Here is a 13,957-nt window from a genome sequence, read left to right on the forward strand (position 1 = left end):
TACAGCGTCAGTATAAGGGTGTGTACAGCGTTAGTATAAGGGTGTGTACAGCGTCAGTATAAGGGTGTGTACAGCGTCAGTATAAGGTGTGTACAGCGTCAGTATAAGGTGTGTACAGCGTCAGTATAAGGTGTGTACAGCGTCAGTATAAGGGTGTGTACAGCGTCAGGTGTGTGTGTATAGCCTCAGGGTGTGTTGTGTGTGTATAGCATCAGTGTAAGGTCTGTTCCTAAACAGAGCATTAGAGGAGTGCGCTGTGAGGGCGTTAGCCGCTAGGTACCTGCTGCTGTTCAGCCATGGAGTGGATGTTGCTAAAGGAGGGGTGGCTGTGCTGGCTCGACATGGTTGGCTCAGCGGGGGAGAAGCCCAAGGCGGCAGGCTGGCAGAGGGTAGAGGAGGGGGGCTTGCATCCTGAGCTGCTTCCACCTTCGCAGGATAGACGGAGAGATGGAGGAAAGGGGGAAGAAAGGACGAGAGAGAGAGAGAGGGAGAGGTTTTTAGAAAAAACACATCGTCATGAAGCTTCCTCACGCATCATACATGCACTGGCACTGCCGTGGGTGTGGGCACGAGCACTGCACTGCAGAGGAAAAGCACACGTGCTCTCACACCCTTCTTGGCTGTTCCTTGAAGTCACACACATACACCCTATCAAAGATGAAGAGCAAAAGGGTGGGGTGGGTACTTAGTAGGGTACCACTCCTCAAGGCCATTTAGCTCCCTGCCAGAAAGACCACAGAAATAATGGTGGAGTGAAATATCTCTATGCAAGAGGGTGTCCTGTTTCAGCCTAAACAGCATTAGCGCAGGTCAACCTGACAAGGCCGGTGTGTCTGTGTGTGTGTGTGTGTGTGACGGCAAGAAAGATATAAGAGACCTTTGTGGAGGTCAGTAGACCATATTGTCACACCTCAAAACCAGGAGGACATTTCCAAGCAGAACTCTTTCTCGCCAACTCCTGCTTTTATATGAAAAGACAGGAGGAGAGGTGGCTTCTCACAAGATATAGAAGATGGAACCTTAACCAAATCATTTTTGTTGCTGAATGTTGTGAGCACTAAAATCTTCTGATTCTGTCAAGGGAGCTAGCAAAGATGGGCTTCAATGGGACAAACCACTGTATGACAACACTGTTGCATCATCCTACAAAAAAACGATGAGTCACTGTTTAGTGTGCTGCTTTGCTTTGTCATTTAGTTCCACCAGACTTGTTCTTCTGTCAGAATCCCAGGCTCAACTGGACTGAGATTCTCGGCAGCCTTGAGACTTTGCTTTGACTGCAGTTTAACTGCAGTCGAGCTAAAAGCATGGCTGGAACACAGCAGGCTTGGTAAGAGCAGTCCGGTGTGGTGGTGACAGCGCCGCACGCTCAAGCCTGATTTCCACCAAAGCCAAGACACAGCAGTTTGGACCGCTGGCTCCTGGGTAAACCTTGGCCTCTGCAGAATTTTGATCTCACTCACTCACTTACTTACTTAGCTAGAGAGGGGCTGGTCGCTCGCACAAAAACAAAAAACATCCGCCAGTGGCTCAGCAAACCAGCCTGGAAACTCCTTCCACTGGCATTAAACACATAAGGGGTCAGACCATGCTTTGACCTAGTTGTGGATGGTAGAAGGTTTATGACAAGACGTTCATCCTGGTTGTTAAGTTAAAGTTTGAATCAAAGTTTAAGTTCAGACCAGGGTTTCTGTTAGCCGCTAATAGACGGCTTTTGGCCGATATTTTTTTGTTGAAAAGCCGATGAATAAAGTTGCCGCCGGTCAATTGACTGGGAGAATAATGCTTTTTAGCCTATTCATTGATGGAAATACCAGTCGATGGAAATACATTTGACTGGTCATGCTTATCAGTCTATAGGTTAATTTGCATAATTTAGTGGAATTAAATTGGCGCATATACAGTATATTCGTTATGTATCATAGTGGAAAATCTGTTCGACAGCGCGAGAGCTGCTGCTACAGCGTCTCAAACAGCAAATGCATAGTAAACAGAAAGCAGGCTTCATCCGCGTGTCACACACCATTTTGCAATGAGGCAGTACGCATTTTGAAAACATATACTTAATTGTTTGAAACCTGAACTTTTTACTACATATTATGAGGCATGTCTTACCTTGCCTCAAAGTAGCCTATAGCCAAAATCAGACCATATTAGAGGCAATTATTTTATAATAAACTTTTCTTTCATTGTCCAGTAGCCAAAGGCACAATACTAGTCATATTAGCAACCCATGCTAGTTGTTGCATATTAGATCTCCCTCTACCAACAACATGTCCTGTTCAACGGTTTGGTTACTTTTAGTGCAAACCCTTTCAACACATCTTCCAGTGTAATGTCCTAAGTTGCTGATGAAAACCTCGACCACTGTGCTAGTGTCCTGCAGAACCAACAGATTAATTGCATGTCTCCGGTAAAGTGCAGAAAGAGGAATATGAAAAGGGGGTATATGAAATTGATGAGATATTTCACAGCCAATGCTTTCATCACTGGCTTTTAAAGTGAGGAGTAATGGGGGTGAAATTTATCAACGACACATTACAACTTGAAATAGCCCGCCGATCAATGGCCGTAGTTTAAACAAAGTGCAAAACAGCACGTCTGTGCACCATCAATCCTGAAGAGTGCCTGCATGCATTCCCTCCTATGATAGGAGGAGTCCCAACACTGGCATCAGGAGGGGGGCTGAGAGGGAAGGAAGGAAACATGACATACGTGACTCATCTCAAACTGCTTTCTCTCTCGGCACAAATACAGAGAAAAAGAGAAACACATGGACACAAACATATTTATAATATTTATCATTGTTGTTGCATTGTCGAGAAGGTACCTGCAAGTAAGCACTTCGTTGAACAGTGTATGCCATGTGTATCCTGTACATACGACTAATAAAACTCGAAACACACACACACACACACACACACAGTACATTTACATGCACACTAATAATTCAATATTAAACTGATTATGGCAGTAGGCAGATTATGCAATAGTCATGTAAACACCTTACTCTGTTCATCTTAAAACAACTGGTTTTCTGAGCAATCTTTTAAATTATTCGGACATGTAAACACCGACATTCCAGCGGTGTCTTTGATCTGCGCATGTGCTAGCACCAGCCGGGCGAGCCTCCCTCTTTAGCGCGAGTGAAGTGTGTTCGGAACAACAATGTATGCATCTTAGAAGTCATTTTCAAATACAATGTCCGAACTCAGAATCAAATATGCTCGCTGTGGTACAACATTTATTTTCAGGTAGCCTGATTTCAGATGTGTCCATGTAAACAGGATTATTAGGGAAATCGTTCTTCTTGCAAAGCATGTCAACGTTTTAATCAAACAATTATATTAAATCTGACTATCCACAATAATCGCATTATTGTGTGCATGTAACTGCACTCACGCAGACCTGTATCCAGAGCTTACAGAGTTACAGTTAATCAGCCTTTCAGATCAATATGACAATGTTCTACAGCAAAGACTGTTTAATAAATCTCCATCAGCATTGGCCATGCATTGTGAGAGTTTAACAATACAACACAGCTTTAAATGGTCAAACTAAATAGGACAGCTGCACCTGCAATGTTGTGGTTTTATGCTACAGTAATGACTGTAGATGCACTTGGATCAGAATTGCAAAGAAAACGGTAGAAAATCGGTCTACAAAAAAAAACAGAAGAAAATTCTCATAACGCATGGGAACTGCTGTTGTTATGAGAGGCCTTGTTCTGCCCTGGCCTCAGTTGGGAGGGAAATGACGATAGTTATGAGGGCTATCTGCCGAGCACTGAGTAATGTCACACTGTGCCTTTAAATGCTGAAGTGAACACATTGAGAACTTCCTGAGTGTGACACCCCCTTCCTCTCTGGCTGCTCATTGGCTGCTAGTATCCAAGGGCTGGGCGGCGAGGTCTCTATAAATAAACCTGGTAGCTTGTGCTGTATCAGCAACCCTTCCCACAATGCCGCTCTCTCCCTCCCTATTCCTCCTCTATTTCTCTCTGCCTGTTACATATTTCCCTCCCTCGCTCTCTCGCTCTCTCCCCCAACCGGCCAAAGCACTCACACAAATGTTGTCTCTAATGGGGCTGGATATTAATAAAATATAGTAGGTAAGGGCACACAGCCATCTATAGACAGACACACAGGTGTACTGCTTGGGGTAGAATTCATCCTCACTTATGCAAGTGTCAAATCGGAGTGGGTTAAACATATACAGACAGGGGTGTCTGAAGTAATCATTTGCACCAATTAACCATGCATGGGCCATGAGGAACCCACCACCCCCCCTCTATAGCTGACCAAATACAGCTGCCAATCAGTGTCACCATAGCAACAGACCAGCCCACTCCCTGTCTCTAAGGAACAGGAAGGAAATGGGGTGGGGGGTGTAAAGCCAACAGCTGAACCACCCGTCCCTCCCCCCTCCCCGCCCCTGTCCGTGTTGACCCCTCTTATACCCTGTTAGGGTAACAGGAGCAGTGGTGCCACCAAGCCAAAGTTGGACACAGGGCAAAAGGCAGGGGGGGAAAAGAGCGAGATAAGGAATGATGGAAGGGAGGGAGAGTGGAGGTAAAGAGGTAGATCTGTATGCTTCAAAGCAAAAGGAAGCTTTTTGGACTCCAGTTTCCCACTGTACCAGTCACTGGTGTCCGTTTCCCTCCCACTCACTCACGCAATGACACTGTGGATGCCTGGCTGGTACACTGACACACTAACAACCTACATTAACACACTCGCCGCCACAACAACACGGGCAAGGAGGACCACCGTCATCTCTCCACTGTCCGGTCATGATCTCCAAGCTCTCATACAGGCACACCTGACAGAGCCAGGTAACAGCCAGGTAATGCAGTACCGTTAGAGCTCCCCTGTGAATGGAAAGATCACCTTGAACTTTGAAGACAGCAACTCATTCACAAAGCTGCCAAAAAGTTACTTCAGTGTTTAGAACAACAGTGCATAGAACGCTTTCCCTTCCGTCACGCTGACGACAGCCAGACTACTTTCCTGACTGACCTTGTCCTTTGTATGTGGTCACAAGAGAAGGCACCACTGTCTATAGAAAGTTCTAAAAGGTAAATCTTCTTCTAGAACTGTCTCCGAGCTAACCTCGTCCTGAGCGAGCCGAGGAAATAGGGTGCAGACCCAGCGAGGGCGAGGGAGTGTGGCAGGGGCAGGGGAAGCTAAGCCCATGCCCTCGTGGTGCCCACTGTGTCTGGTCAGGTCAGGTCGCTGAGGACACTCATGCTCCTCTCTCCCTCCATCTCTCCCGGCGCGGCCGGCTCGCTGGCACTGAGGGACAGGCACAGCTGAGACACAGATACTGCGCACTCTGACACTGCGCTTTTCAGGCCCAGACTGTGAAAGAGTGTGAGAGATGGGGTGTGAGAGCGAGGGAGAGATAGATAGAATGTGTGTATGCAAGACTGGGTGCTTGTACATCAAGAATGACATTCCATCTGTCAAGTTCTATCTCATAATGTACCTGTGACTCCCTCCACATGAAACCTCTAGTTGTCCAGAATCTTAGTATGTCTCTCAGTGTAAAGGCTCTGGACCCTCACTGTACTGACCCTGACCATTAGCTTCTTCTCAAAGGTCATACTCTTGCTTCCACATGCCGGGCAACAATCCAATCAGGACACAGTGGTGATGTCCACTTCCAGCCTGCACTGCAAAGCTGCCTGACATGATTGGTGCATCAGATCATTGTCATGACATGACTGGCTTGTACATCTGGTCATTGTCAATCACTGGATTTGGATACAATCCAACAGGATGAAGACAGGCAGGAGGGAAGTACCTAACATCATGTGACCGATCACAGTAGTTTGATAGAGGAGGAAGTTCTGGGCATTCACTTGAAGTGTGAGCCATCCTATGGAGTGGAGCTGACTGACGATTAGGGCTTATAAGCAGAGTCCAGGTCAGGAAAACCTCCTTGGCCTCCTGGTGACAATCTCCACCTGCCAATGCCCAGACACCAGCTAAACAACCTCATATCACTGGCCTGCTCACAGCGCAGGCCGGCGGGCAGCAACAGAATGCTTTATTTATTTGAGAGCAGCCAATGCTCTTCTTAGTTTCCTCTTGACCACCCACACACTGACTGTGCCTAACACGTCTAGCAGCAAGGAGTGGAGAGGAGGGGGAAGGAGGGCGAGGGGGGCTGGTAGGATTCTCAGGAAGTGAGAGATGTCATCCCTGTGTCTGGCAGTGTGAGTCAAAGTGGAGGAGGAGGAAACAAGATTAGTAATCAGGGCAGAAGCGGGAGGGACACGAATGGGAAAACACGCCACCAGGGATCCACAGAAACATCTGAGTGGGTCTTTCGAGTGTAAGCGGCTGTGTTTGGGTGTGGAAGTGGGGGCAAGTTGAGAGGGAGAAGGGGTCCAACATGCAGCCACCCAAAAGGTCTCTGAAGACCAGCCACAGTGTCATACAGTGTCAAACAGAACACTACATAAGTCATGACTCAAAAGTCCCCATGACGGAGGTGTGATTTCTCAGTGTCATCAAACAACTAGAGGTCCATGCCAGCTTCCCCATACCTGGTGACCCCCTTGTACCAACCCCTCTACCCCAACACCCCCGCTATGCCCCCAATGAACTTTAGACAGTCCCCAAAGCTGAGTCAGACTGAAAGCTATAAATAACACCCATCTGTATCGACCTCTCATCAAACAGTGGCACTGGTAAATTGAGCGCTCACACAATATATACAAATATAACTACATCCTCTCCCAAATGCAATGGGAGAGGAGGGCCGACAACAGCCCTGGTACAGGACGATTTGTGGCCGTGGTACTTTCTGGGCTCAGGCGGGACAACTTCTACTACAGAGAGAGAGCTGGACCGGATGAGGATGTGCTTAGTACCCAGCATTTTATGTATTATATTTTTTATTATGTTTCTCTTCCTGTTGGCCAATCCAAATGTCCATCTTGTCAGCAACAACTGAAGCTAATCTGCAGCCTGAAACCCCTGATGGCACATAGGGTGGCACAACAGGAGGTATCAAACACACAATGCCGTGCTAGCTTTCCCATGCTTCTCGGGTCAGGTGGGCATGATTGTCATCGTTGCCAAAAACGTAGCAACCTACAGCCGCTCACCTACACCATCTAAACCACTTCCCCTTTCCCAACGAGTTTCAACTGTGACCCAAAGGACCTTAGGTTCTCATCCCCCTTTGAGAAGGGCCTGTTCACATCTTAGGACAGCTGCAGGTTCTCCTCAGCTCTGGACTAACTCGTTAGACAGATCAGCTCTAATCGAGCTCAGAGTGACCAAGCTCCTTTGGTGGGCAGCAGCCTGGGCAGCTCAGCTCCTGTACAGGCAGCAGCAGCTATCTATCTAGTCCTGCCTGCCAACAGGAGAGGTCAGTCTGATTCTTCAGGTGGAGGAAGCAGAGAGGGAAGAGTCACAACTCAGGTGTGAACTTACATACAGCCCCGCAAACGGCCTACTTTTCTTATGAAAGAACAAGAGAAAGACAGAGAGAAAAGGAGGAGAGAGTCAGAGAGAGCGCGAGAGAAGCAGGGGAGAGTTTGAATGCTAAATGTTTTATGTGCTTTCCGTGATGGAAGTGGCTGTGTCAGCGTGGATACTGTGAGCGATGCGCAGCAGGGGGGAGGCCGGGGGAGGAGGGGTGCAGAGCGGGGGATTTGTTTGTCTGCCAGGAGATGTGGGACAGCCGGGGCTAGACCACCGCTTGGTCACGCAGGTACAGGCTACAAGCACACTGAGCTCTGCTTCTGCTGCACAATAACATGTTTTCCTTTCAAACTTGCGTCATTAAAGGGGGTGTTGGGGAGGGGAGGTTAAGAGGAGGTCGAAGGGGTGGTAAACTAACAGAATGTATTACATTTTAGTCATTTAGCAGACGCTCTTTTCCAGAGCGACTTACAGTTAGTGAGTGCATACATTTTTCATGTATAACTTCAAATTAAACCAAATCATTTGCACTCATGACTATTGGTTTCAATTACATTTTCAGCCAACTTACAAGCAAATACTTTATGAATTTATTGTTACAAATCAACTTGCAAGGTTGCTAGCCAACTAGCCTGCTAACTTTAGTCCTACTAGCCTGCTGATGTTAGCCCTACCAGGCTGCTAACGTTACGTTAGCACTACGAGTCAGCCAGTTGCTATTAACACCTAGCTTGTAGCTTCATTAAAGTAAACCAAAGTTTTAGAAATACACTACCAGTCAAAAGTTTGGACACACCTACTCAATCAAGGGTTTTTCTTTATTTTTTACATTGTAGAATAATAGTGAAGACATCAAAACTATGAAATAACATATGGAATCATGTAGTAACCAAAAAAGTGTTAAACAGATTCTTCAAATAGCCACCCTTTGCCCTGATGACAGCTTTGCACACTCTTGTAGGTAACCAGATTGTGACTACAACTAAGTTACTAAGTCTTTGACCACACTGTGTTACACTTTAACGTTTTTAACTAGTGTGAAGCGAAACACCACCACAACACAATCACCTCAACCCTCCCCACACACAAACACTTAGCCTACTTCCTCGCCTCCCTAACAATCTCTAGTCCACACATCCCTATTGCTTCATCACCACAGTCTAAAAGTCACAGCCACAGAAAAGGACAAACTTACTTTCCCCCTTAGCTACTGTCTGAGGGAGATGGAGGGGTGAAGCCTAAAGGGCCATTTTGACAGACTTGAGAGTGTTGCAGAGAGGTCCCCCCTAGCCCTGTATACCAGCTCCTGTATCCAGACTGATTTATTGGACTGTGCATTTGTTTACCTCCACATGACACCAACTTTCACATGAATCACATTCCTCAGAGAGGGACAATCTCAAGGGACAGCAGTTTATAGAGCACCACTCCACCACCACCTCCTCTACACCAGAGGATGCTGGTGGGAGGCGCTATAGGAGGACAGGCTCATTGTAACTGGCACCTGCCACTAACTGTAACCACACCAAACACAACACAGTCCAACAGGCAATACTGTCTGGGGATCTTGTTTAAAACACAGCAATAAAGAGCATTGATTGCATCACTTCAGTCACATTCTTGGGAGGGGGAATGAATGATAACGTCAGTATTTTGTTTACTAGAAAGTCAGAAGGATAAACATGGGTCAACCGCAGTAAGCGAGTGGACGAGACGTTTCACCTTTAGACCATAAATTAGTGCAGGAGACAAACAAGATCAAGGGAGGGAAAGGAGCAAAGGGCAGCGGTGGGGACGTGGTGTTTGTGTGACTGCTTCAGATACCGCTGCTTTCACAGTCCAAACTCCACTAACGGAGGGCCTAACCTGAGATTTGTTTTCTTTCCCCAGCTATGATATGGCCCTGGTCTTCTCCCTGTGATTTTCTACTTCAGGATGCCTTTACCTTTGACCTTAGTAGTTAGGCCTATCATATTTTAAAGATTTCCAAACAGAAGAGAAATGACCCAGACAGAAAGTCACTCTTTCTCAAACATGTTACATTTCTCTCCAGCATGTATACGTTTCAGACAGTTAAATCAAACCAAAATGTTATTCGTCACATGCTTCATAAACAACAGGTGTAGACTAACAGTGAAATGCTTACCCAGTTACTCAGGGCCCTGAAATTAAGTCAGTAACCTACACACGGCAGCTCAGCCGGCACCACACTGTGAGGACGGAAATAGACAGCAGAGAAAGAGTCAGTTGGATACTCAGATAAAAATAACTTAAATTAAAAGGGAGAAATAGCTGAAAAGTCACACAGATCTGTGGGTATAAAGACTGCACTTTCCCCTCCTGTCCCACAGAGTCTGACACCTCTTAAAGTCCAGAGAGGAGCTTTGAGTTATAATTGACAACTACAGCCGTGCGTTGATTTACAATTAGCCTGCTAAAATCGCTGTTACTAGGAAGTGATAATGGCGACATTAAAAAGTTATGCACTCAGCTGTAAACGTGGACTCAAAGTGTCACCATCTCCCCACCCCCTTCCAATAGAGATAGCAATATTAGGAGTGAGGTCGAGGTCTGGCCAGTAAGAAATACTTCTGGTTGAGGGGAGGCTGGGCGACTAGATAACTTTCCAACTGCCAAAACGTTCTGGCCACCAATTTAGGTAATCCCCAAGTCAAGTTAATTCAGTGCATGAGAAGTTAAGTTTCTAATCAAGTAGAAGCCTTGGTTAAATATATCAACCATGCTATGGCAGACAACAGTAGGTTAGCTAAGTTTCAAAGTAACCCCCAGACACCGTGCCCACTTCAGTGGCGGCTCACTGTGTCACAAGAGGGAGTCTCTCAGCAGGGGGATGGGACAGGCCAGCGAGGGACGCAGACAGCCCTTTCCTGAGCCATGCTGCAATCCAATTTAAAGCTTATGGGGGTGAATCTGCATTAAACTACTGTACACTAAGCAGTCTACAAGGTGAATCCCGTCAGCTATTCAACAAGTGTCCTCCTTGTGCTTCACTTTTCAACCCAACCTTTCTCCTGGCCTCTCAGCCGCATGCCGATACCTCGCTTAAGTTTTATGGGACATTCCTGAGATAAACGGCACCATGGAAAGCCGTGACCTTAAAATAAGTGCTACAATGTCAAGCATCAAGGGCACAGCCATGGACAAAGTGCATGACTGACTGTGATTGACTGTCTGACCAATGGCAGTGTCAGAGGTGGCTCCCTGCTACCATGCTGGACCAGCTGGTCAGACTGGGATCAGTGGGTGTGGTGGCTGGTGTGGTCATCCTCATAGAAGCTTTAGATTGCTTGTTTGAAAACGTTCTTAAAAATGGGCCAATTAAGTAATTTATATCTAAAGAGCATTAAGTGGATAAACATTGACGGATACTGAACTGGGCAAGAATGGGAAACCCTTAATAATAAAATGAAAGGATAAACAGAAGAGCATTTTTTAAAAACTGGAAAATTGTCCCCGAACTCAGTATTCATTCATGCCTTCGCCTACCCCCATCCCCAACTCTCCCTCCACTTCCACCTTTATTCTTCCGTCCATTGAATAGGCATCACCATCTCCACAAGCTGCTTCCTGTACTAACCCAGACCTGGCTGTTCACTGCCTGAATATCACCACACTAAGGCATCTTTGTCATGATGAATAAAACAGGCTACATCCTCTGTAATAACACAATAATAAGCCTGGTGTTCAAAAGTAGTTAAAACCCCTGCACCTGTAGATCCAAGTGTTGCTTTTGATTGACATGTATTGATCCAGCAGGTCCAGACAGTGAGTATCTATCTATAACAGTCAGATACTGTGAAACATGACAGAACATGGGGCAGGGATTCCCTCCAGCACTTTACTTATACAGCAAAAACATAAATATGTCATGCTACTCGTAAAATAAACTGTGAATTGCCCAAATGTCAAATATTATGTAACCCTGTGAAACTTTAAGGGAATCTCCACAACAGGTGATAGAAACATAATCTGAGAATTAAAAATAATACGCATCAGGCCCCTAGAAAAGGATAGGACACATGGAGGTGAAGAAGGGAGAGGGGCCCCATCACAGGCTTTGAGGTTTAACACTCAGATCAATAAAGTTGTTTTGCAACCTCACACACACACACACAACACACACACACACACACACACACAGACTTTGGAACTCTCAGCTTCGCTAGGATTTCCAAGCTGCCGGGCAGTCATGGTAAAACACGCTGACGTGTGAACCACACGACTCGTACAAGTAGAGCACAGCTGTGCAGAACATAAAAGGCATGTGTCCATCCATGGAAACACTGGGACCAAAAGATCAATGGACTGCAGCAGTAACGCCTGGGCAACGGTAACCTTGAAAGGGAATGCATTTATTCCCACAATTGTTTGAACAAGTGGCTGGAGACAATTGTGGGAAAGGAGAAGGGGAGAGGGGGTTGGCAGGGGTCTCCGAGGTGGAACACCTCTAGGTGGGGTTTGCTTGAGTTTTTGTGATCAGTATTCCTGGGAATCCCCGGCCCTACTAAAATAAACCTAAAACAACTTAAAATGATAGAGCATAAAAGTTTAACACAGCTATTGTTGAGGAAGGTGTTCAAAAAATGTTTATCCAACCTGAGGTCCAAAATGAAGTCAGAACAATATGAACTGGTTGATTCTGTAATTAGACCATTGTTATGCCAGTGACAAAACATTACAGTATCTGTATTAGTTCCATTCTATTACAGTAAGCCACGTGTACGCTATTCCACCGAAGCGCTCTACAACAATGATGAAAACTGTACAAATTCACCAAAAGTGTTTATAACTCTCCATCAAGCATCATCGATGACCAGTGGTTTACTTGATGCATCCATGAGAACAGTAGTAGGACCCTGACCAATGCCGATCTGCAGCTTCAAGTGTAATGGAAAGCATGGATAGGTCTTTCCCCAATTCTCTCGCCCTCCTCTCGTTACGTCATCACTATACTGCGTGCTGCTTCTTCTTTTTTTTTTTACAACTACAATTGCACGCGGTTTTGTGATTGTTCATGACTTTTGGAAGATAAGCATCACAGTGTCATCAACACCACAGATCGCAGAAACTACGCATGAACAATGCTCAAGTGACAACTATGCAAAAACAACACTCAAGTCAAAACTATGCATGACCAATGCTCAAGTCAAAAGAGACCACAAACTGCTTTAGCTCACAACACCGAACATTTACACGCTGGAAAAATCTTGAACCAACCAAAAGAAACCAGGGAGTTGTGCCATAGGCAGACACTTCATGATCCGACTCATGCGATGATGAACATCGGTCTTATCGGTTTGTGTCATACAGGATGAACATGTAAGGATATTAGGACCGTTTTACTGAAATAAACTCACACTAAAGAAACACAATACTCATATCTCAACTAAGAGCATTCAGGATATCACATGCTACAAATCTCCATGACAACATACCACAGAGGTGAAGAACCTTTTGGAAGAGAGGAGAGGGGAGGGGGTCTCACAGAGAACTACACAGGTGATGCAATAGCAACATACTTTACTACTTATAATTCCACGCTCATCATTCAAGTATGACAAATAACTTCATCTTTGCTTAGATTGTTCCGCTAAAAGTTTACAACACATGTGCTTAGTGAGAGAGAGAGAGGGAGAGGGAGAGGGAGAGGGAGAGAGAGAGATTAAGTGTGTCTGTATGTTCAAGTGTGAGTGTGAATACTCATCACAAACCAACAATATTGGTACTAACTTTTTGTCGGTTTCCGGAGTAGGTGTGACTGAGTTGGTAAGTAGCGACTTTGCTCTGGGTTGTTGATCCAGGATTCGGTCGGCAAGTTTGCGACCATTCTGTTAGAAGGCTGTGGCTTCTCCTCCACTGACGAAGTGATCACCATCGGAAACTCTTGTGTGTTGGGCCGCTGTATCCCAGAAATCAAGTCAATCAAAGTTTATAAATTGGGGATTCCAAAAATTACTTTGGAAAACTATGAGGATGCATCAAGTGTAGATTGTAGGGGTAATCCTCGCCTCAGAAATCTTTGCAATCCAGCAATATACATCCAACAACAATAAAACTCAAGTTTGAACCGGAAAGGCAGGTATACATAAGGGTTTCACACAAAAATATTTATTTGTCAACAACTCAATCCTGAAGTGGAGGAGACATTAGGAACCATCGAAACTAAAAAGGCACCATTAACTTGTTTCCAAAAAAGTTTCATGTCGTCTTTCCTCTGTATTCTTTATTACTATGTTTCTCTAAGGCAATGAACTGGGTTTCAGGCAACAATGCTTATTTATTTCTGACGTAAAAATATAATATAATTATTTAAACTATGTATTCTTATATAATTCATAGATATATTTCTTATTTAAGATATATATGCTTCTCTGTGTATATGGGGAATAAAATATTTGGTTACTCAAGTTCGCTTCTTATAAGTGCGGAGCTTCATGCATTGTTCCGTGCTGAAAAAAAGTTTAATTCCAGTCAAAGATGCAAAGAAGATACAGTCA

The 13,957-nt window shown here is 45.3% G+C and overlaps 1 pseudogene; it reads right to left on the bottom strand.

Moving 5' to 3' along the window:
- Positions 1 to 13,957, bottom strand: part of LOC121585994 — a 68,667-nt pseudogene that overhangs the window by 12,786 nt on the left and 41,924 nt on the right.

This window comes from Coregonus clupeaformis, chromosome 17, assembly GCF_020615455.1.
Source record: "Coregonus clupeaformis isolate EN_2021a chromosome 17, ASM2061545v1, whole genome shotgun sequence".
Lineage (NCBI taxonomy): Eukaryota > Metazoa > Chordata > Actinopteri > Salmoniformes > Salmonidae > Coregonus > Coregonus clupeaformis.